Here is a 24,279-nt window from a genome sequence, read left to right as displayed (position 1 = left end):
CTCTTAAAACAGGATTGCTTGTAGGTGTTTGGATCTCTCGGGTTAAGGAAGGTGTAGTCAAAATTCCATGAGTATTTTACATAAATACATACAACAACAATCGTCACATGATAATTTGACCAAAAGCTGTCCCAACATAAAGAATAGTTATATTATTGGTCTAAGGAGTCCTGTCCCTTTCAAGAAAAATCTAGAGTTCCACTGTAGTTGTTTGTATGCAGAATAACCTTCCCTTAACTTCAGCGTAGATAACCGTACAGCGACTTTGCCAGGGTACCAACATACACAGGTAGCGTAGTTTGTCAAGAGTGACAATATAATGATCAGAAGTCCAGGATTCGAATCCTGGTCCACCCACCTTTGTTGATTAATTTTTGTTGATTTCATCTGCATTATTTCTTCATTAAGTTCTGTAAGGTATGACATTTTTTTCAGCAATGATTCATCAAAACTATTGTCATATTAGAAAAAGTTTCCAATAAAAAGTTAGTGAACCTCCAACCCAAGTTCCCCCTGATGCCAGAAGTCAAAGCTTCGCTGTAACAGGGCAAGGGGTTCAAACACTTTCAACCTCAAGGCCAACCAATCCTGCCTCTCAGCGTCATTAGCCTGAGTTATATTAGATTTTCATTTGATGTTGGTCATCAATGTAAATATGATTGATTGAAGCTTCATCTTTAAATGTCACATGTTGCTGTAGCCTGTCACATCTGGATCCTAATTTAAAGGATTCTCCATATCTAGAAGTGATTAGAATCCTTCTGGTGCTTGGGCTAATGATTTGAGCTATACTAGGGCTAAATATACTTTGTGCTTAAAACGTCCTACCTGCCAAGTGATGTAGCATTATTCTGGTGTTAAGTGTATCAACTTTATATTTTTTTTACAACAATGATGAATTACGTTATAACAGCTTATAAATCCCTCTTACTAGTCTGGATGGTAGCGAGCAAGGGTATTTAATGTGGGAGGAAACTCTGAATGCCGAATCAAACCTCAGCCATCTTGGTGAAAGGTAAGTGTGGTAACCACTACACCTCCCAACCACCCTGGTGCTAAGTATTTGCTACCGAGGAACTACAATTATACTGTAATGATGTCATAAATATCTATTTAATTAAAATAGGTTAGCATTATTCTTGTGCTAGGTTATATGCCATGATTAGAAGGAATAGCAAACATACTGGTGTTATAGGTAGCTGACAGTTACTGTATAACATAAAATGCTTGTGTGTATTTTGTGGGTACAAACTTTCGTGGTTAGCCCTTACAACGAAATGTATTAATTTTCGTTGTTAGCCACGTACAACGAAATGTCCAACACTGTAACACATTTGCAGAATGTTTTGAAATAACAAAGATCGAGTCACACTCATTATACATCTATTTTCATGTCAAACAATTAAAATAATAATCACACAGGTAAAATGAATATAACTGCGGTGGGAGTGTTGACATCATGCTCAGAAAACACTGACCTGTTCTTGCAACGCCCTATAGGCCTACCGTTTCACTTGATTGGTCACATACTTAATTAATCAATAATAAATGATATTTATACAACAGATTGATAACACATGACAATTTCAGTAAAATCATATCTTTATTCTAAATGAAGTGTTTAATTATCTTAAAATCTTCGTTTGTGAATCGCTGTGTCATAATAACATGGAAATTTAAAACCAGTATAGAAACTAGAATAGGAACACGGACTGACGGAACCCGGAATTGTAAATTTGCTGCAAAAATGCGTACATTTTAGAACTACAATTACTTAAAGTTCATAAAATGTTCATATTTTCATTGTGTTCATTCTTTCAGGTTGCAGAAATATTCGTTGTTTTTATATTTGTTGTTCCATAGCAACCACGAAAACAACGAAAGTTTATACACAACAAACATTTCATGTTATACAGTAGAATAGATATAAGTATTTATTTTGTGCTTAATCTCACTGAGTCATTGGGTAGTAGACAGGTACGGGCTGCAGGTCAGTGGTTTATCTCCAGTTTTCCCCAACCATCAAAATCTTGCTCGGAGGCTTAAATGATCATAGCTGTTATATAAACTTTATTTATTTTACAACAATTATGAAACAAGTTATATAACTTGTATTGATCACTCTTGTTGGCCCGGATGTTAGCGTGCAGGGGGTCTTAATGTGGGAAGAAACCGGAGTAACCGGGGAAAATCCATGTAGTCGGGCAGGTGACCTCATACCTTTTCACGTCCAATCAGGGAATCATCGAACCCTGGTCGCCTTGGTGAAAGGCGAGTGCGTTATCCACTGCGCCACCCGACCACCCGACCATCATAGCTGTTGATGGATGTAAATGACAAACAATCAACAAAACATTTACTATCCATCATTCATGGTAAGAAAGGTTTAATGCTGATGTAATGACCAGTGCTATTAGGTCTAGGTAGTAAGAAATGTTTGTAATAACCATAGGTTCTTTTTAGTTACAATAATGACCAGTCTGATAATTATTCACATTTCCATCAGACAATTTCCACACTCTTTACATTGAATACAATATAAGTCATATCGGTCTACAGACAACTTTGGCCTCCAATCCCAAGGCGCTTCCCACACACAGACAAACCTCAACACTGCCCACAGACAAAGCATCACTTTAATGCCTGATTTTGCACAGACAACAGTCTGTAATCTATCAAACTTACAGGGCCATTTTAGCTGTGATAGAATAATACATTCTTGATTTATGCTGTCAGAAATGCCACCATAAGGATGTTGTAAGCAGTATGTTATGGGTAATCTTCAGAGTAATTTGGCGTAACATCAGTTCTTATATAAGGGCTGTATCAATGGAATCGGTAAGCCTTTCTATACTTGGTATTTGTCTCTGCTGTAATAACTTGGCTCTCATTAAACAGCTCACTGCCTTACAGAGCTTTGGTTAGCTGTCACAGAGGCTTGGGAAGGAACTAGACAAATTAATTTGAACATCTTGGTGAGGGCGTGAGAGGTGGTGATGGGGTGGGGGTGGATCATGGGGGAAGAAACGGTTAAACCAAAAATCTTTGAAAGTCTTCATGCTTTGCTCCTGAAATGAAACTCAGGAGTTCCCGGTAAAGGCCTCATGTGTAAAAGAAACCATTTAGATTCATATGAAGCCTCACCACCGAAAGTAACGTTAATTCAGAATTTCAAGCTGAATGTTGTTTTCCATTCTACAATGACATTAGGATATAGACTCTTTAAACATCGGTGTTGAGTATAGGATATTTTGAATGCCAACAAACAATGCTTCCATGACACACACTCCTCCTATCTTTATTTCATGAAGTTTTGAAACAGCCAAATCAGTGCTGTCAGAATTTGAGAATCAGATTGGTCACTCGTCTAGATAGTGGTCACCTCATGATAACCAAATATATATTATCTTACTCTGACGTTCTTTTCAAAGTGTTTTTCTTCTAGAAAACCTATGAAATATATCTTTTGAAATATGATAATGAGTAACAATTAAGAGGTACCAACAAACTCTTGCATTAATTAATGATGATCTGGTACATTTAATAATTTAATATAACCAATTAAAAAACTGAGGGAGATAACTCTAACACAAAACCTGATACAATGTGAAACGCAGCAAGTTTTTATAAGAAAACACAAAGAGTACTGTTGTACAGTGAAATGTGTCTTAACCAAACAACATAGGTAATGTTATACGATAGTTATACTGTATACCGGAAATGTTCGCCCTTTGCCAATAAAATCCAGGTTTACTCAGTGTAAATTTCGCCTTCACATGCAATTTCTATACATTGAATGCTGTGTTTTAATATTTGCTGTTATGATAAATTCGCCCTCATTAAGGAGGGCAAAAAGGCAAAAGTTAAACAAAGTTAAACTGCATCAAACATTTCCCAGTATACAGCATTTTCTCTGTATCCTCCCATCGCAATACATAGATAATGCAATATGTGTTGTGAGACTATGATAAACAAAGCCAACGATGCTTTGTGGAGATACAGCCTGCAATCATCTAAGGTAACGGGTACAGAAGTACTGGGTACCCTTTCCGAGCTGAAGCCTATTTATTGACCAGCACTTGAAAACTGACCAGTCATCATTGAAGTGTTTTCTAATCAATACTGTTGCTATTGTATTGTGATGGGCCTATAAATCGGGAACATACATCTGAATGCACCATTAAACACCCGCACTGATCAAGTCGTTCACCTGCGAGTCCGTAACGGTCTGTGAATTGTTATCACTCCAAGTATCGTACACCAGAACCTATGTAGTGTGTCCAGTACTAAACTGGTGGATTGATGACCAGATACTGGTGGACAATGACACTGGAATAAACTGACCTGTTTGAGCTGTTTCTGCTGTGAAGGTGTTTACAGATATTTTCATTACTCTATTACACCAGAACCTGTCTACTGAAAATACCACTGGGGCCAATATTGTCATTGATAAGCAACAGGTATTTGATTACACAGGTTCAATATAACGATCCCTGTCCCGCTGTAGGTAAAACTCTACATAACCTTTACACATTCACGATTTCTGTTTTGATTTATTTCATCTTCACTACTTAGGGGATAGTACGTTGTTTTGAGTGGCTATACTGGCGATAAGAACATGAAATTTTGGTTTGAACTCGAGACCAATAGGTCGAGAGTTAAAACCAAATTTCATGTTCTAATCGCCAGTATAGACTCAAAAAAAAACATACTATCCCCATTCTAACACATCTTAACAAATATGCCAAGCTAATATGTTTTGAAACTTTGTATTTCCTTGTACAAAAGTACGTAGTAAAGTACTTTGTGACCTGAACTGGCGACGTGTCATTCCGCAGCGGACTGACCAATCGGAAAGAAGCTTTCAAAACTCGGTCATTTGGCCCCGCCCATACTGGCGAGCGCTCAATCTGTATGTTTCAAAGACAATAAAGCATCCACCTTAGCATCACGTTATCATAAAAGCCTGGCATGTATATATATATCCTTTTTAACAGGTGTTGCCCTCGTACATTTGCATGCATACAAATTCACAATAAAAGACAAACAGTCAAATCATAATTCATATTAATGACGAAATAAATCAATATTTAATTGCCAAAAAGCTCGCCTATACTACAGGCACATGAAAGGCATGACACAAACATCAACATTTTAACCTAAAACCTACATTTTTACCATTGTTTCAGAGAATTCTGCCATCATAAAATATAAATACTCTATGTTAAAAAAACATATTCTATACCTTATTCGATCTGTTTGACAATGGAAATAATGTCCGATAAATTCTAGCTTTCTACGCTTGGCAGTGCTTGAACAGGTTTAGTATTTAATCTTCAGAAAGAAAAAAATAGTCTCGCTCAGCTCGGCAGAGAAATTATAATTGTCACAATCTCAGATATAATGAAGTTCTATATATTGTTTGGTGCCAGAAAGTAGTATACATGTACAACCGACATGACAATTATAATTTATAAATTTTTTTGAGTCTTTTTCTGAGTTTAAAAATTCCTGGGTCCCCCGCTGCGACACATTTGGATTAATTAATATTGACCAAATTCTTACATTTCCATGCCAGTATGCATACCAATCTGTGCTTATCGACAAGATCGGTGAATATTTGTAAAGATTTGTACATAAAAAAAAACTATCAATTTTCCCTGCAATCTAGAAGTTTATCCTGTGTTTGTAATGAAGTTGTGCCTCAGAAAGGGGAGAATATATTACAAATTGATAATACTGCTTTAAGAATCGGGAAACATTCTCAGAGAAAAGCGTAATATCCTGTACCAGAGAAATTGGTTATTAGCTGCAACGATGCCTGGGGCAAGGTATCAATGTTAGATGTTGGTGGGAATTAGCACTTTACTGTCAGTCTGGCAGGCAATCTATGATTATAACATATGCAAAACCAATCATTAGGTTTAATTTGATCAACATTGGTGACTGAAAAAACTCCACCAATTTATTGAAATTCTCGGATTTGGTCATAAAATATTTTATAAAGTGTGATGGTATTTCCCAGCAGGATGCAGAATTGGCCGGCCTAGGCAATCAACAACCAACCGATTGACAGATGCCTGCAAAAATCTCCTTCTTGTCTGGTGGAACGAAAAATACAGAGGGAAAGAAACAAGTAATTTGTAGTAATTATCATGTCTACGGCAAACTCCTAAGTGGGATTTTTTTCTCAACGTACTGGATGGTCACTAGTTTCTGGACACATTAGAGTGGCAGCTTCACCGCCAAACGTTGGCGTAGACTTGCTGGGTGACACAGCTTCGTCAGAGAGGCAATAGTATCCCGGCTCAGTGTGTTTTGTCAATTATTGCCTCACCTCCTACAATGTGATTAGGAGTAAACTGTGATTTCACCAGCCCCAGCGACCTGTACAAATATCACAGGGATAATTAAGTTACTTCAACACAGCTTCCACTCAATTAACTACCTCCTGACCATCACTTGTACAATTACCACCTCCTGACCTCTTTGTTCTGTGTGCCCAATGTCCCTGCTATGTTATGGTCAGTTTATACTGCTGAGTGGAACATTTCGGTCATGGTCATGTATGTGGCCGCTTAATTCTAGAAAATGGTCTCTATAGATCATTGTCGGTCACCTATGATGAACCTGACTAAGAAGCTGGTTACTTCAGAGATAAATGGATGGTTTTAAGTACATGATGTATGTTCTCATTGGTACAGTAGCATTTTCATGCCCCTGAGGGTTGATGCCGGTCCATGGACATGTTGGACCATTAGACTCAGGGTAGCTGGTTCCATTTACTTGACCATGTTTACAGTCATCCCATAAATATTGTCTAGTTAGGTTCCGATTTTGTGGTTCCATGAATATTGTGCATAATATGGCCGATTCAATGAACGGTGTGATCAGACTCGTGGTTGGTAGGACCATGAACTTATTTTCCGTCTCAAGGCTGGTAGGTCCATAAACATCTTGTAGAGTTACTCAAGGATCAATTGTAAATATTGAGTTAGATGTAAACAGTAACAGAATTCTTGTGTATCTGCATTTATAGACAGTAGTTTGAGTATACCTACCATAAACCTTAGAGTAAAACTACCTCTCAGATAAAGGAATATCTGCTGCTGTTGTGCTTCAGCAAAGAATAACAACAGCAGCAATCTCACCCGCCCTTTGTTGATAATTTGAACAGTCTTGGACAAAAATATAAATATATCTGGACATGCAGACTGGATTGCAGGGAAACATTAACTGAAGAAAGCTATAAAAGAGCACTTCATATTAGAGATAAGTCAAAACAGGACTGGCCTCGTCCCAGACAATGAGTGTCCAGTGCATCCAGGGGACTCGTTGAAACAGATAAACGGTCGAGGTCTATCTCTCCAAACAATGTTTAATTTTGACAAACAAGAAATATGCAAATTAAACATAAATAACTTAAAACCTATACAGAAGTTCAAAACGAAAAACAAGAACAAAAGGACAGCTCCATGGCCGTAATGATATTACAGATAGTTGCAAAATACTTCAAATCAGACATCATACTTAATACTGTAATAAAGAAAATGCTTTAAATCGGACATCATACTTAATACTGTAATAAAGAAAATGCTTCAAATCGGACATCATACTTAATACGTACTGTAATAAAGAAAATGCTTCAAATCAGACATCATACTTAATACTGTAATAAAGAAAATGTTTGTTTGTGGAAATGTTCACATTTGAACTGTTTGCAACATGGAATTTTTTTATGTTGACATTGATATATAAATCAACATAGAATATGTATCTATTATCCATATATTCTACTAACAGATTTTTGTCTGTGGACATTTTATAATACTTTTACTCAGTGCAAAAAACATGAGCACTTTTGCAGTAAGATGCATCATTTCCTTTCCTGTTCATTTGTACTATTCAAAGAAGCAATCACCAACTGCTTGAAGAATTCACAGAAACTACAACAAGAACCTCTTATTTTCATGCTCATTATGCTAGAATAAGGGGACAATGAACTTCTTCCTTAGGAATATGTAAGTAGTGATTATCACATCTTTTCCAATCTACTTCTTTTATCACCTTTCATAAAACGTAACAAAATATATAAAGGATCCTACCTAATATTGGAACGGCGTTGGCTCTTCTCGCCCTTTATATAAAATACCTACCTGTTTCAATCTACTTCCTCTATCATCCTTCGTAAAACTTACCAAAATATGTAGGTATTAATTATCACTTCTGTCCCAAGTTTTCATCATCCTACATAAAATGACGATAGGAACACAATGTTGTCCTGTTGTTACCACTAGGAGTTGCAAGGCTTTTACTTGACAGGTGAGAACTGAATTGGCTAAAAGTAACACTCAGCACATTGATTGTGGAAGCATTACCTCTGACCAAGTTGAAGATATAGTCGCTAATCGCTGAATTCTGCTCTCGTGACATCTCATGAATTCGCGTATGCACAATAATGACGTAAACCTGGCCTCAACCCTGTAACTGGTGAGATACGTAGCATGCAGTCAGGAATAGGTTTTGCAAGCTTAGTATACTGGACATAAATATAAGTCACTGAATTTTTAAATCTTTTCAACTTAATACACTTAAATTATTTATGGAATTTTATGACTGCAATTTTAACCCCAGGTTTTCCAACCGATTTGCAGCACGGTAACTTTAAAGATCACATGCTATCTAATAATTGTGTTTAAGATTCTACGAATTCTCCTCGTCTGCTGTTAAATACTTAATAGCCTTCAAAATATTACCACAATACAGCAATAGATTTGGTTTGTTTGTGCTTTTTGGTGCCATGGTTATTTAATGAAAAAGAATAATAGAAAATTGTTCATATAATTGAGTTTTCCCCCGAAATTTTCAAATATTTTACAGCGATTTACGTACACTTATTTTTTTCCACCACATACACTGCTATTCATTAGTGAAGTTAAATTATAGCCAGTGGCTGAACACAGACATGGCCGTATGTTTCATCACCATCTGATCAGCCGAATCTCTTCATCATGCTTTTTGTGCAAATGTGAGCGATTCAGCTAAAACCATGGTATTTAATATAATATCTTGTCAGGTAAGGCAATTACCTTAACAAAGGCCCATTTAGGTAATCCAAATACTATTGATGTTCAATTTAACTTTCTTATAAAGATCTTCTAACAACACAAAGTTAGAATCAAATATAGTTCCTGGATTTCCTCCGTTCTGATGAACATTCTTAAAATGTTGCAACCTCTAATAATACTCTATTAGGTTTATATCACAAAGCATTCATTTCATAAATTATACAATCCACATCTAGTGTGACAGTATAATGTTGCCATGCACAAGTTATTACTTATGTACAACTTTTATCCATGAGATCCTGACTTATATATATAAATATGTAAAGACAATATTCTCCTTAGATAATGCCACTTCACAGTTTTATGGCTATCCTATTTTAGTCAAACATTTTAGCATTTGCAATTAAAGTATAAAGTACAGTGCAGTGAGTTAAAATACAAATATATATTACTGTATTACTACTGGCACTTACTGGTACTGAAATATTTATTTGCCATTTTCTACAGAATACCTTTGACAGAATTACAGTCTTTCACAATTTACCAGTGCTTTTCACAGGAAATGTAAATGCAAAGTATCAAAATGAAAGATGAATACCTTGCAAAGGGAAGTAACACTTTGCCAGAAAAAATCTGTTGTATTGATTTAAATTTTATATACAGAGAGACTACTCCAATTAATAAAACAACGGCTCAGGAGTTGAACCCTTCCTTGAGATTTCAACTTTAGTATTAGTAATCTTAACCTTTACATCGGATCTGTTTTGATCCAGTAACACAAGGGAAACTACCAGTACAACACTCTCAAACTTAATGGTCATAACACTGATAAAGTAATCCCTGGCAAAACTAGGAATACTTGAGGGGAATTATAAGCTTGTTTTCTAAAATCATTTGTTTTCTACAAAGTGTTGGTAGTTTCTCCCAGCTTATGATACTTAGGATATCTGTAATAGGTTTTGGGTGCTAACCTTTCATCCTATCATACCAAATCACCATCAATAACTCAAAAAACAATCAGATTGGAAATAATTGACCACACATGATGATGGATCAGAAATAGCAAGCTTATCATTGCTTCCATCCTATAGGAGAACACATGTGAAATAGAACTGGGTCTCACATGTCGTTGTAAATGTATTATTTGAATGCCTCTCCTCTTCCTAGTAGACACATAATAGTGATGTATGTACAGCTACAGACATATCAAAGTTATCAGTTCATATTAGATCTTTCTGGATCTGAAGACTCTAAAGAGGCGACCATAAGCTGAAGTGGCTGTAATAGAATATTACCGTCATTGTCTTTATGGAGAGTCTTGATGTAAGCAGCATGAAAAGTAAATTTTACATCACGAATATGTATTCTGTGTGTCTCTAGTTCTTGGATAACATTAACTTACACTTCAGGTTTGGTCTGTTGTAGACTTCAGTAAACTTCATCATCTACACATACTTCACCACACGTCAGAGTTCTCTTTACAGTAACAGTCAAGTACAGACAACTCAATCGAGTGTAAGTAGAGGTTCATACATAATTAAATTAACCACATTTAGAGAGACTTCATTGTTTCATTGGATATGACAGTTTGTCAGTCAAGTCAAGGCTAACAACAGAAAAAATTGTCTTTTTTCTAAGCTTTAAAATCAAATATAGCACAGGATGTCCTTTAAGTCAGGCTTTGGTAAAGTTAGGTTTCTCTGTAGCACAGGATATCCTTTAAGTCAGGTTTTGGTAAAGTTAGGTTTCTCTATAGCACAGGATGTCCTTTAAGTCAGGTTTTGGTAAAGTTAGGTTTCACTTTAACATAGTATACATATGTCTTTTTAACCAGATGTCTGTAAAGACAGGTTACAGTGAAGTACAGAATGTTCTTTTAGCTAGATGTCCATAAAGACAGGTTCCCGTGAAGTACAGAATGTCCATAAATGCAGGTGTTGGTTAATTCAGATTATACTGCATTTGTATCCAAATGTACCGACATATAGGTCCAATAGATACTTTATCAAATTAACAGCATATCAATTATGTAAACCACTCATGATATTTCTGTCATCACCAAAATTCATCAGAAGAAAATTTTAAATGCTAGCAATAGTGTCATTAACCATTTGGAGATTGATCTTTATAGAAAATCCGTGTGAAAAACTGTACGCATTTACCTTCCAAACATCTAACTTACACCCTAGAAATCTCTACATGTGCAGGTAATTACAAACCTACCATGCTGAGTGTATCTCGCGTTCTACCAACTGAGAATTAAAGTGATAAATCTCACGGTAAAACTGTTATCTACAGGTTGTCTACACCATTCAACGCGATCCAGCAGCTTTTTTTATTAGTTTGTATGATTTATTTTTTATTATTTTTTAACTTTTTATGACAGTGAATTAACAGAAACATACGAGAAAAATGTCTCTGTGATGAATTGATGAGCATTACATTTACTCAAAAACACAAAAACTCTTCTCAAAAAGGGCAAACAATTCTAATAGAGTGATTCTTCCTCCATCAGTGTACATAATGGAGAATAAACCCACTGTTGATTTAGGGTATATATACCAATTGATCTATACATGTACATCATTTTCAAGCTACTTGATAACATTGATATCAAATATATATTTTTCATCTGAATATTCAAACTTCATGTATAAAAACATGACATTAGTGACCTAGTTCTCAAAAAAAACAAAAAATATCTCACTTTGAAGCCTGGAAAAAAAAGTTGCTTTTTCTGATTAATTCCTCCTTTTTTTTAAATATAATAAGTAAGATTTATAGAACCAGATATTGTACAGGTAAGCACAGGAAGAGGTAATCGCAAAACATGCATCCATAAAAAAATCTAAACTCTTCAGATGAGATGTTAGCTACATATAAGCAACTCAATGGCATTTGTATTTTGCCGGTGTTAATTATCTGTATTTTTTAGTTATTATTATCAAGTCCTAAAACAACTAGGAGGGTCTTGTTTTTGACCGAGCTATTTTAGTTTTATCTCTTCTGCTGCTATTTAATTGTTTGACACTCTCAGAAAATATTTGTCCAACCTAACAAAACCTCACTTGAGTATTGGTAGCTATAGGTAAATATCATGACCAAAACAACAAACCGTCACCTGAGTATTGGTAGCTATAGGTAATATCATGACCAAACCTACAAAACCTCACTTGAGTATTGGTAGCTATAGGTAAATGTCATGACCAAACCTACAAACCGTCACCTGAGTATCGGTAGCTATAGGTAAATATCATGACCAACCCAACAAAACCTCCCCTGAGTATTGGTAGCTATAGGTAAATATCACGACCAAACCAACAAACCGTCACCTGAGTATTGGCAGCTATAGGTAAATAACATGACCAAACCTACAAAACCTCACTTGATTATTGGTAGCTATAGGTAAATATCATGGCCAAACCAACAAGCCCTCTCTTGAGTATTGGTAGCTATAGGTAAATATCATGACCGAACCAACAAAACCTCACCTGAGTATTGGTAGCTATAGGTAAATATCAATACCAAACCAACAAAACCTCACTTGAGTATTGGTAGCTATAGGTAAATATCATGACCAAACCTACAAAACCTCACTTGAGTATTGGTAGCTATAGGAAAATATCATGACCAAACCAACAAACCGTCACCTGAGTATTGGTAGCTATAGGTAAATATCATGACCAAACCTTTATTTCACAGCTGCACATCCAAAATGGCCACCGCAGCTGATGACTGTTTTAAGTTTTGATACTGTCTAATTTTTATATTACATTTGGTATGTAGGTGTGCTATGGCGATGCAAAAACTACCGTGACTTCGGTTTACGATTTGGCAAATGGCCACCGGCCGTTACCTGGCTTATTTTTGATTGGTGATAGTTTCTAATGTCTGTTATCAGATTTGTTAAACATGCCATGTAATCACATGGAAGATTTCTATATGGCACTCAGCATTCACGAGGAATATTTCTCCCACTTTTACGCATGTGGGATACATATATCTGATAGGGGTGCACTCAGTAACCTTTTATATTATAACAACACGATCAGATGATGGTGTTACCTAATTTTACATAATAATATATATGACATATACAGCATTCAGTTGTCCTGTGTTATGTCACACATATCACAGAGAGTGCAGTTCTTGATAACAAGTTCTGTAAATTTCCAAAAGTTGTGTAATAGTTAATGAATTTCAAAATGACAACTCAATTTCCATATATTGCAATCAAAAGCCCCAAGGTCATGCTGGTAAAATCGTGATTCAGGTGACAAGAAATGCCCTGAGGATTTCATCCTGATTTTAAGTATTCATTCCTAGTTCAGTTTCACCACCGTGGTAGAGATCTGCATCACCTTCCTCTCACTGCCTACAGTACACAAGTCTGTCTTGATTAGACAGAGGGAGGAGATTGATTTTCTGACACTGACCCCAAATCTCCCCCATACCAACATGTCCCCACAGAATTGGACAAACAGATCACACCAACGAACTGGACAGAACGGACACAAAAAACAGGCTCAACAGTAAAACAATGTAATTTATTTACAAATGAACAAGTCTATTTTATTCTGAGCAATGCCTCTATTGAGAATAGGGTAATCATCTGCAATTGATCCTGTTTCATATAAGTAACAAAATTGAGGGGGACTGTTTACAGAACACGTACTGTGGGTGTAGGGAGGATTTATACATTGTCTTATACCATATAAGTAACAAAATTGAGGGGGACTGTTTACAAAACACGTACTGTGGGTGTAGGGAGGATTTATCCATTGTCTTATACCATATAAGTAACAAAGTTGAGGGGGACTGTTTACAGAACACGTGGGTGTAGGGAGGAGCTTATACATTGTCTTATACCATATAAGTAACAAAATTGAGGGGGACTGTTTACAGAACACGTGGGTGTAGGGAGGAGCTTATACATTGTCTTATACCATATAAGTAACAAAATTGAGGGGGACTGTTTACAGAACACGTGGGTGTAGGGAGGAGCTTATACATTGTCTTATACCATATAAGTAACAAAATTGAGGGGGACTGTTTACAGAACACGTGGGTGTAGGGAGGAGCTTATACATTGTCTTATACCATATAAGTAACAAAATTGAGGGGGACTGTTTACAGAACACGTGGGTGTAGGGAGGAGCTTATACATTGTCTTATACCATATAAGTAACAAAATTGAGGGGGACTGTTTACAGAACACGTGGGTGTAGGGAGGAGCTTATACATTGTCTTATACCATATAAGTAACAAAATTGAGGGGGACTGTTTACAGAACACGTGGGTGTAGGGAGGAGCTTATACATTGTCTTATACCATATAAGTAACAAAATTGAGGGGGACTGTTTACAGAACACGTGGGTGTAGGGAGGAGCTTATACATTGTCTTATACCATATAAGTAACAAAATTGAGGGGGACTGTTTACAGAACACGTGGGTGTAGGGAGGAGCTTATACATTGTCTTATACCATATAAGTAACAAAATTGAGGGGGACTGTTTACAGAACACGTGGGTGTAGGGAGGAGCTTATACATTGTCTTATACCATATAAGTAACAAAATTGAGGGGGACTGTTTACAGAACACGTGGGTGTAGGGAGGAGCTTATACATTGCCTTATACCATGTAAGTAACAAAATTGAGGGGGACTGTTTACAGAACACGTACTGTGGGTGTAGGGAGGAGCTTATACATGATCTTATACCATATAAGTAACAAAATTGACGGGGACTGTTTACAGCGACAATACAGGAGGCGGTATGCTGTCAGAGAAGTATCGCTTAACAAGAGATAATTGTGTGGGATTATCTGTCGGGATTGCGAGACATGGTTAAAGACATCCAATATCCCAGCTTACAGGGGCAATTATAACACAGCAATTCAATTATGTGGCAGGCAATTTCTGTAGATTTTATTTACCGGTGCTGAAAGGCAATGTGAAGAAAGGGGTATTTTACATGTAAATCAGGTGAGCTGGGATGTTATGGTTAATTAAAATGTGAAATGAATAGCTTCACAAGGGAAGCAACTCTAAGCCAGATTAACTCCTGATTATTGCCTCTTCCTCAACATAAAAGGGAGACTGCTCCAAGTAAAAAAGAAAAAACAGTCCTAAAATGAATATCTTCTTCTCATTTTTAACTGGTGCAGACTTGTACCCTTTAACTTGATTACATTTTTTTAGAAGTTTGTCAACAGATAAAGGGTACATTAGGGAATCATGTACGTCCAATGGTATAATAGAAAATGCTTAACTTCCACCTGTAAGTGCTCCCAGTAATTAGATTTCTAACGTGATTTCAAACAATCTTTAAACTCACTATTTTCCTTTTACACAGACGAAACTATTGATTTTTTAAACGCATAAATAGAAAGAAAAATCCTTTTCCAGTAAGTATGCGTGTATTCTTTTATGAAAGTAGCGTAGCATGCAGATGACGTTGTTGTCATACCGTTTGTATAAACCACTATATCACACAAAGAAGTTATTGGCAGTTTAAGTAGCACCAATAAAATGCTATCAAAAATAACTGCTATCGATCTGAACACCTTCAACAAAAATACACATCATCTTACAATGGTTGTAGCAAGCAGCAGAAGTTTGAAAATAAATTAGGGGGCGTATGTTCCGAGGGAGTGCTGCTGGCCAGCTGTGTGCCCAGCCTCTGTGGACAGAATAATGGCTGTCACAGATGTACAAGTAACACCTTACTTACATCTCATTTCATGTGAATTGAACACCCTCTAATCGCATTGTAAAATGTATTAAGATCCATTGGACATAAAAAATACTAAATGGTCACAAATGATTGGTTTGCTGGCTTCTCTCTGTATACACACATCTGTGTACATCGACTATGTTACCGACACTACAGTGATACTGGCTAAACACTGGCCACTGCTGACAGGTGGAGGAGGGTATCAGCAGAGCTCTTATAAAACGGTAAACACAGTATCAAATGTGCAATGGCTCAATACTCTATTGATGTCGGAGGAGAGATAATCTCTATTTCCTAAGGCATGTTGTGGGTAGAATTTTCCTACAAACCAGCTGTGACAGGACTTTTTAAGTCTTTTAAATCCATTTATTTGAGAAGTCAGACCAGAAGGTGCAAGTGCAATGATCATGACCTGTTTTACTAGCAGCAAGTACTTACCTGGTGTATCGTTAAGTTACATTGGTCACTGATGGTGTGATCAGCCACTGTTAGTACTTACCTGGTGTATAGTTAAGTTACATTGGTCACTGATGGTGTGATCAGCGATTTAAACCTGTCTGGTATTGCAGCTGTTGGGCTAGATTTACCAACTTTTGGAAACTACTGGCAAGCTGTGGAATTATTACTTCAAGTCAAAGTAAGTTAACAAACTTAATTATACTTTTTCTTCATGTAGGAAATATTAAAAAAAGATACCTAAAACAGTGTTATTATCTATTACTGTAGTGTTGAGTCAATAAAGCTGGGAGGAATGAATTTCATAGGAATGTATCAGTCAGTCACATAATACAAATAAAACTCTGTTGGGGACATGAAGACCATAAACAGACTCAGAACACTGAACATATACAGTAAAACCTTGTTAGGGGACATGTAGACCACAAACAGACTCAGAAGGAACACTGAACATATACAGTAAAACCCTATTAGGGCACATGTAGACCACAAACAGACTCAGAATGAAAACTGAACATATACAGTAAAACCTTGTTAGGGGACATTTAGACCACAAACAGACTCAGAAGGAACACTGAACATATACAGTAAAACCCTATTAGGGCACATGTAGACCACAAACAGACTCAGAAGGAACACTGAACATATACAGTAAAACCCTGTTAGGGGACATGTATATAGACCACAAACAGACTCAGAATGAACACTGAACATATACAGTAAAACCCTGTTAGGGGACATGTAAACCACAAACAGACTCAGAATGAACACTGAACATTATACAGTAAAACCCTGTTAGGGCACATGTAGGTACATGGTATTTTACGAAAGTTATTTGACATTGTGAATCAAACGGGCGGGACTACAGCTTGAGGTCTGCCATAATGTCACGGACAGTAGATCTAGAGGATTGGAAGAGAAAGGAAGACTAACAAAGGCTACATTTAAGAAGATATAAAACTGCTCAGAAATAAAAATCGAAGAAGTTTTACATGTATATCTTATTAAATCTGTATTTAGAATAGAAAAAAAAGTAAAGAAATCATTTATGTAACTTGTCCATGTTTCTATTCTGAAGGCTTAAAATGTCTGCAATAGTTTATTTTGTATTCACTTACGTTAATTTTACAGAATAACAGAAAAACAGGAACTCTAAGTTACTTTTAACACACAGAAGATGTTGTAGTCATGTTATTATAATTCTAATTGATAATAAAATTACCAATCAAAATATATTTGACTGAAAATGCTGGTAAAGATGGTTGGAAATCTGCTACAAAATTTCTGCTTAATATCGCCATTGTGAAATATGGTTTTACACACTCAGTAAACGAACCATTAAAACCTTGATGCCAAATATTGTCGTATAATAATAAATATGGACACTAAATGATAACTACACTACAGCAGGGTAGCAGTACAGGTGCCTGTTGATACTGCTGTTAATTCTCTAATTATCTGATGTCTGTCTGACACCTGTATAAACACAATGAGTGAGGACTGCAGTCTGTCTCAAATAACTTTGATGGCATGCAGCAATTGTGATGAACAGATAGGTTGAATACTAACTATACGGACTAATGCAGTCAGGGATAAATACAAAATCGTGGAATGTGGGCTATTTAAAGAATGGCAGTTTGAGTACGTTACTCAAAGAATGTATAAAAACACAGTCGGGACCAAGCAAACTGTTCAATGAGGGGGGATATTGAATTAGAGGAAGTATATGGGTCCACATTATAATATGGTTCTTTTATCACAAAACATTTCTGACTTTCTTACACAACATATTTTCTTCTTATCAGACAAAACACACACATCATATTATTTTAGTATTTCAATGATTGCAATTTTTTTTTTTTAAATCTAGTCTAGTCCCATGAAAGAGGTAACTAACTGACAATGATTGTAATCGTTCCTCTACCTACAAAGGTTGGTAAGCCCCTTAATTTACCAAAAAATCTAAATGTTAAAGATTTTCTAGATTTTCCATTACTATTGAAGTAAAGGAAATATGTATTAGCAAGGTGAAAAATGAAGTAACAAAATGTTAAGGGGAACAAAGAGCATATTTTCTATGACAAATTAAATAAGCAGGTTTTCAAGATATTATTTCACATTTATCAATTAAAATCATAGGGTAAAGGGCACCATGGATTCTCTCTAATTAAGTTGTGAATTCAATCTTCAGTCCTACCGCTGACACCTACAGTGTACAACATACCCTGTAGGGCTATGGCTACATTGACATGTCATTGCCAAGCAATCGCTGTAGAACCAGAGAAATATTGGAGCATGTAGGTATGTATTGCCTTCCTCAGGATCATTACACAACAATGCACTGTTCCTGTACTGTGAGACTGTTAAATGTACATAGGAATGCAGGCTATTACTACCTCTGAACAGTACCAATATAACTGCACACAGTGGCACACAGCCGAGAAGGTGGTGAAGCATTGGATGGGAGGGGGTAGTGGAAGGGATTCTCGCAAGCAGGAGTAATTACCAAAGTGGAAATTGTACTTGCAGTAATACTGTGGCCAAACACAGATTTCTTTAGGATAATTATCAATGCACTGAATACATTTAAGTTGGTCAAGGTTATCGCAACCTGAATGTGTGTCTGTCAGTCTGTCAGCATGGACACACACACAGTTCAAATGGGGGGTCGTAATACACTTGTCTGCAGGTGAGAGGAAAATGCCTGGAAAACCTATTGACGATGACTGGAGGAGGAATAAGTGCCAGTGTGTGGTCGTACTTCTCACCGACTTAGGGGCCTGGACCTCAATGAGGAAACAAATCGAGGCACAACCTTGTCATAGATGGCCAGTAACACTATTCTAATTGATCAATTACGACACCTGATGAAGCATTTTCTTCTGTAAAATATCGTGCTGGCTTAATTATATCATAACTTGTTACCAATGATGGGTCGCTATGTTACACTTCTGTAACATTACATGTTGGTAACTGTAATTATAATGTTTGGTACATTCTGTTACTTCACTCCCCATACAGTACAGTTACGGTTCATTTCTATACCATGTTACACACTCCATCTAAATCAGACTATAATTGGCACCACAAGCCATGAATCAGCATTTGAAACAAGAAAGTCAGCGCAGTTTGCAATATATCAGAGTAAATATATTGAAGAAGAGTAACCATTATAGTTATGTATACAATGTACGTGTTACTCGAATGGCACTTATAAGTTGGCTTCAACTTCCTAATAGTGCTATCTACAACATCTTATATAAAGATATGGGGCTAACAAATCTGGTGAATTAAAATGATCACCAAATAGATAATGTAACCAACTAATTCAGAGACATAGATATCATTGTGTTACGTGTTAACAGTTGCTTTCCCTGTAGCTGACATGCCTCCAGCTAGCTGTTAAAGTCTCTAGACACCACAACGTGTCCAGTCTTTATATCTACCTATACAATTGTTTATTGGTAGTATTCCGCATACTATTATATTGGTAATGCTATGTGAAACCCTTTATCTCCTAAAAATCTGGGTTTCCTGGTCAGTCTGACTCTGTTTAGACCTTACGTAAAATATCACAGACACAAATAATAAGCAATGGAAATGATTTCTTTAAATGTAAAGATTTTCATATATTGGTAAATATCAACCTAAAAGTTAATTCAGTGAAGTAATTAAGGTGAAATAATGTCAAACAAAAGCAGGATTAACCAGCAGTGTTGAAAAATAGTGTAACAATTGAACTGTAGAAGTCTGTTGCTGTTTATCTATAAATAGAATACCTAGGACTCATTCATTGCTGATTGGATTAAACTAATAGGATTGATCCTCCACTACTGGATCCACTTCTATGAGATTACCAGCCGTTTTTTTTGACATTATAGATACAGTATTTCTAAACAATCATATGATGGCATTTCCCTATAACACAATAAAATATTGTCAATAATTAGCACCCATTTAAGCATAGAAATTTCTCATAATGAAGCAAAAAATAATCATCAAATTGATGCCTTTCTCAAACTTTTGTGAATCAATCCTTAATTGAATTTTTGATTGGTAAATAGTTTTATTTAAATTGGTAATCAACGTTCAGAAATTCCTTTTGTACTTTTGAGAGTTTGTACCGGAGCGTGTTACATCATCCAGAGAATTGGTGATACAAGACCATTCACATTGTAGCTTAAGGCTTCCACACATTTCTCATAGGAAATTAAATATATGGAAGCTGAGTTAATTGAGATACTCTGTTAATTAGATTTTAATACAGATTACAGAAGCATAATGAATGTGTAAAATAATGTTATGCTCAACAACACCTATCCCTTACAAGATTCCATTGGCCTATATTTCCTGAAGATTTTCTCTTCACAACAGCCAGAGTTTAAACAGTATAACCTGTTCAATCATTCCCTGTATAATCTGGATCCCTGTCTAATTCTAGAACTCTATATAAACCAGACCCTGTGTAATAAACCATTCAGATATTTGGGTCCTAGTCATATCATGGTTCTACAGAATATATTCTGTATATAACTGATTTCTTCACAACAGCCATAGCTTAAACTTCATTTTTCTTGTTTCAGAATGCCACTATATGCAGTATAATTTGTTTAAACAAGCCCCTGTCTAATCTGAATCCCTGAGTACTCTAGAAACTTTTTTATTTGTTCACATCAGTGCTTCTTTTAATACTTTATAAACAGAGATATTAAAATTATTGGTATTCCACATCACAAACTCTGTATGGGATTTCAACTTTGACAGCATACTCCATAAGCTATACAATTGATTCTAGAGTGAGTTTATTACTGGTACAAAAAAGGACAGCGACAGTTAAATAAGTACAACTCACAAATAAACAATTAACTTTTGATAATACGAGATATTAGAGAAATAATGGGGGAAAGCCTGGGAATAACTTGGTAACTAAATGTTCAGTCATTACCTGTACTTTTTAAGAATATCGTAAGACACACCCAAATACCTGTGTAATACCATTATTCAATAACACACACTCTCCAATACATCACTATCAATCACACTACTGCCGCTATAATAGACCATGTATTATGTAAAATTTCCCACAATTACAGGGAATGATATATAACAGTCACTATGATGAATGTGTGAGTCAATGTTATTATCACTCTGACCACATTATCATAAGTTTTACCTTGATTTTCATTACATGTACATGAGTTTCTTTGGTTAAGTTATAAATCAGGGAAGATGTCCAACTTCAATTTGTACAGTAATAACCCCGTATTACAGTACAGATAAGACTTTAAGACTTCCAGACAAAACACTTGCTATGACAAGGCTGAATACTGCAAGCAAAACATAATCTCCTTGAGTGTAAAAAATAACAAAGACTCAGTAAACAAAGGGCCAGACATCTGTATATAAGGCATCAAACCCAATAAACAAAGGGCAATACATTTGTATATAAGGCATCAAACCCAATAAACAAAGGGCCATACATTTGTATATAAGGCATCAGACTCAGTAAACAAAGGGCCAGACATCTGTATATAAGGCATCAGACCCAATAAACAAAGGGCAATACATCTGTATATAAGGCATCAGACCCAGTAAAAAAAGGGCCATACATTTGTATATAAGGCATCGGACCCAGTAAACAAGGGGCAATACATCTGTATATAAGGCATCAGACCCAGTAAACAAAGGGCCGTACATTTGTATATAAGGCATCAGACCCAATCTGAGCATGCAACACTTCCAAAGTGTGGAAATGGAAGGTGGAACAGTTATAAAAATATGGCCCCTGAGGGATAACTATAATAAAATGACACCTGAGAGACAACTACAATAAAATGGCCCCTGAGAGATAACTACAATAAAATGAAGTCTAACAGATAACTACAATAAAATGACACCCGAGAGATAACTACAATAAAATGACACCTAAGAGATAACTACAATAAAATGACACCTGAGAGATAACTACAATAAAATGACACCTGAGAGATAACTACAATAAAATGACACCTAAGAGATAACTACAATAAAATGACAGACTGACAGAAGGATTGCATACAAAGGTCACAGTGACCCGCTTACTTCACACCTGCTGACCATTTGAAATAAAAAAGATCAAAATCATACTAATTTGTCTGTTACAGGTTAAAGTAATGACACATTAGTCTTGCAGAAATCCATCACAAAGTACGGAAATAACACCAATGCCTGATTAGGGATAAGTCTGGAAAAGTTTCCTGGGGTGTTTGGACTTGATGGTAAAAGAAGGAATTCCCATGAATGTAAGGGGAGGAAAATCTTCCGTGCATTTCCAGGGGACATATCCCAGACTACTTCCTAAAAAGGCTTACAACGTTTTCCCTTAAAATTACTGTATCAGAATAACATAGAATTGCAACTTGTTTGTAACATTGAAAAGTTAAACTGAAGAAAGTTGTCTTCTGAATCGTTGTGTTATTGATGCATCACCTACTTGTTCAGCTTCAATGAGGAGCTTACTTTGATGCATCACCTACTTGTGCAGCTTCAATGAGGAGCTTACTTTGTTACAATTATAATCAATGAGACACTTTCTTCAGTTGAAAAGAAGCACGTTCCATTCAAACGTGGCAGTACACATGTAATGTCTTTTCCCTCGAAGTGAAAATTTCACCGCTGTTATGGTTTTCCACAGTCATTAGAATGAAATGTATTGTAATATAGCGTAGTGTTATGGTTTTAGCTGTTTTTATGAAGATATTGGATAAACTGTTTTTGCGAGCTGATGTGCGGCGTAGAAAACCTATCTCAACTCAAATGTGATGTTAGCACCTTTACAAACATTTGCTGAAACTTGATCAGCAATGTAAATGGACAGTAGTGTGATATGTCTCGACTTGGGGGACAGCTAGTAAATGGCCGGTAGCGTTTTATAGTGCTAAAGCTGTAACTGGGCTATCCTGGAGACTGTGGGTTCATATATATATAGCTGCCATAGTGTTGTCTTCATCATCAGCAGGTATTGATTTTGCGTCTAGTTAGAAAAACACTGTGATAAAATGTGTCACAAAACCACACAAATTTATCTCCATCGTTCCAACATGTAATGGAAGACAACATGACTGCACAGTAAATTGTAGGAGACGGCAGATCGGAGATGTTAAGACTGGGGGGGGGGGTTACAGAATATAGTAGGGAGAGCAGGAAAAGTGAAAACTCTGGGAAACACTGAATTGATGGATGCTGGTCAATAAATGTTTTTGTTTTCAGCCAGTGGGGTCAAATATCCACGTTTTTATACATCCAGTGGGATCAAATATCCACTTTTTTATACATCCAATGGGATCAAATATCCACGTTTTTTTACATTCAGTGGGATCAAATATTCACGTTTTTATACATCCAGTGGGATCAAATATCCACGTTTTTATACATCCAGTGGGATCAAATATCCATGTTTTTATACATCCAATGGGATCAAATATCCACGTTTTTATACATCCAGTGGAATCAAAAATCCATGTTTTTATACATCCAGTGGGATCAAATATCCACCTTTTTATACATTCAGTGGGATCAAATATCCATGTTTTTATACATCCAGTGGGATCAAATATCCACGTTTTTATACATCCAGTGGGATCAAATATCCATGTTTTTATACATCCAATGGGATCAAATATCCATGTTTTTATACATTCAGTGGGATCAAATATCCACGTTTTTATACATTTCAACATTTAACTGAAAAGTAACAGAGAGGATGAGATTCCATCATGTTATTGTGAATGATAGTGTCTGTACCTAGCTCTCTTAACTAATCCTCTTCATATTATGACACTTTTTCACAACTATCAGATGACGTTATATAAACATGTAACGACTCCAAGTCAATACTGACCCTTGTAAGTATGACCTCTTGGAATGCTGGACAAGCATGTAAAGAAACAATGAGTCATTTTCTATTCCCATGGAAAACAAGTAAAAAACATAAAAATTATGTCTTTGCTCATTTGTCAGGTGGATAACCAAACTGTTCGG

General features: G+C 36.1%; 2 protein-coding genes across 3 annotated transcripts in view; one reads left to right on the top strand and one right to left on the bottom strand.

Moving 5' to 3' along the window:
• The window catches only part of LOC110466325 (cleavage and polyadenylation specificity factor subunit 2-like), a 202,499-nt gene that overhangs the window by 159,643 nt on the left and 18,577 nt on the right, over positions 1-24,279 (bottom strand). The window lies entirely within an intron of this gene.
• LOC110466327 (neuropeptide Y receptor type 6-like) overlaps positions 1-24,279 on the top strand; it is a 40,159-nt gene that overhangs the window by 13,145 nt on the left and 2,735 nt on the right. The window contains exon 1 of one of the 2 annotated variants that reach the window (XM_021522746.1): positions 15,993-16,441. The exons of the other annotated variant lie outside the window; for it this stretch is intronic. The gene's annotated coding sequence lies outside the window, so the exon portion shown is untranslated. Of the gene's footprint in view, positions 1-15,992; positions 16,442-24,279 lie in introns of those variants that run through there. 2 annotated transcript variants of the gene reach the window in all.

The sequence above is a fragment of the Mizuhopecten yessoensis genome, unplaced genomic scaffold (assembly GCF_002113885.1).
Source record: "Mizuhopecten yessoensis strain PY_sf001 unplaced genomic scaffold, ASM211388v2 scaffold11131, whole genome shotgun sequence".
Taxonomy (NCBI): domain Eukaryota; kingdom Metazoa; phylum Mollusca; class Bivalvia; order Pectinida; family Pectinidae; genus Mizuhopecten; species Mizuhopecten yessoensis.
Note: the sequence above shows the minus strand (reverse complement) of the source record. Positions and strands in the feature narration are given on the sequence as shown.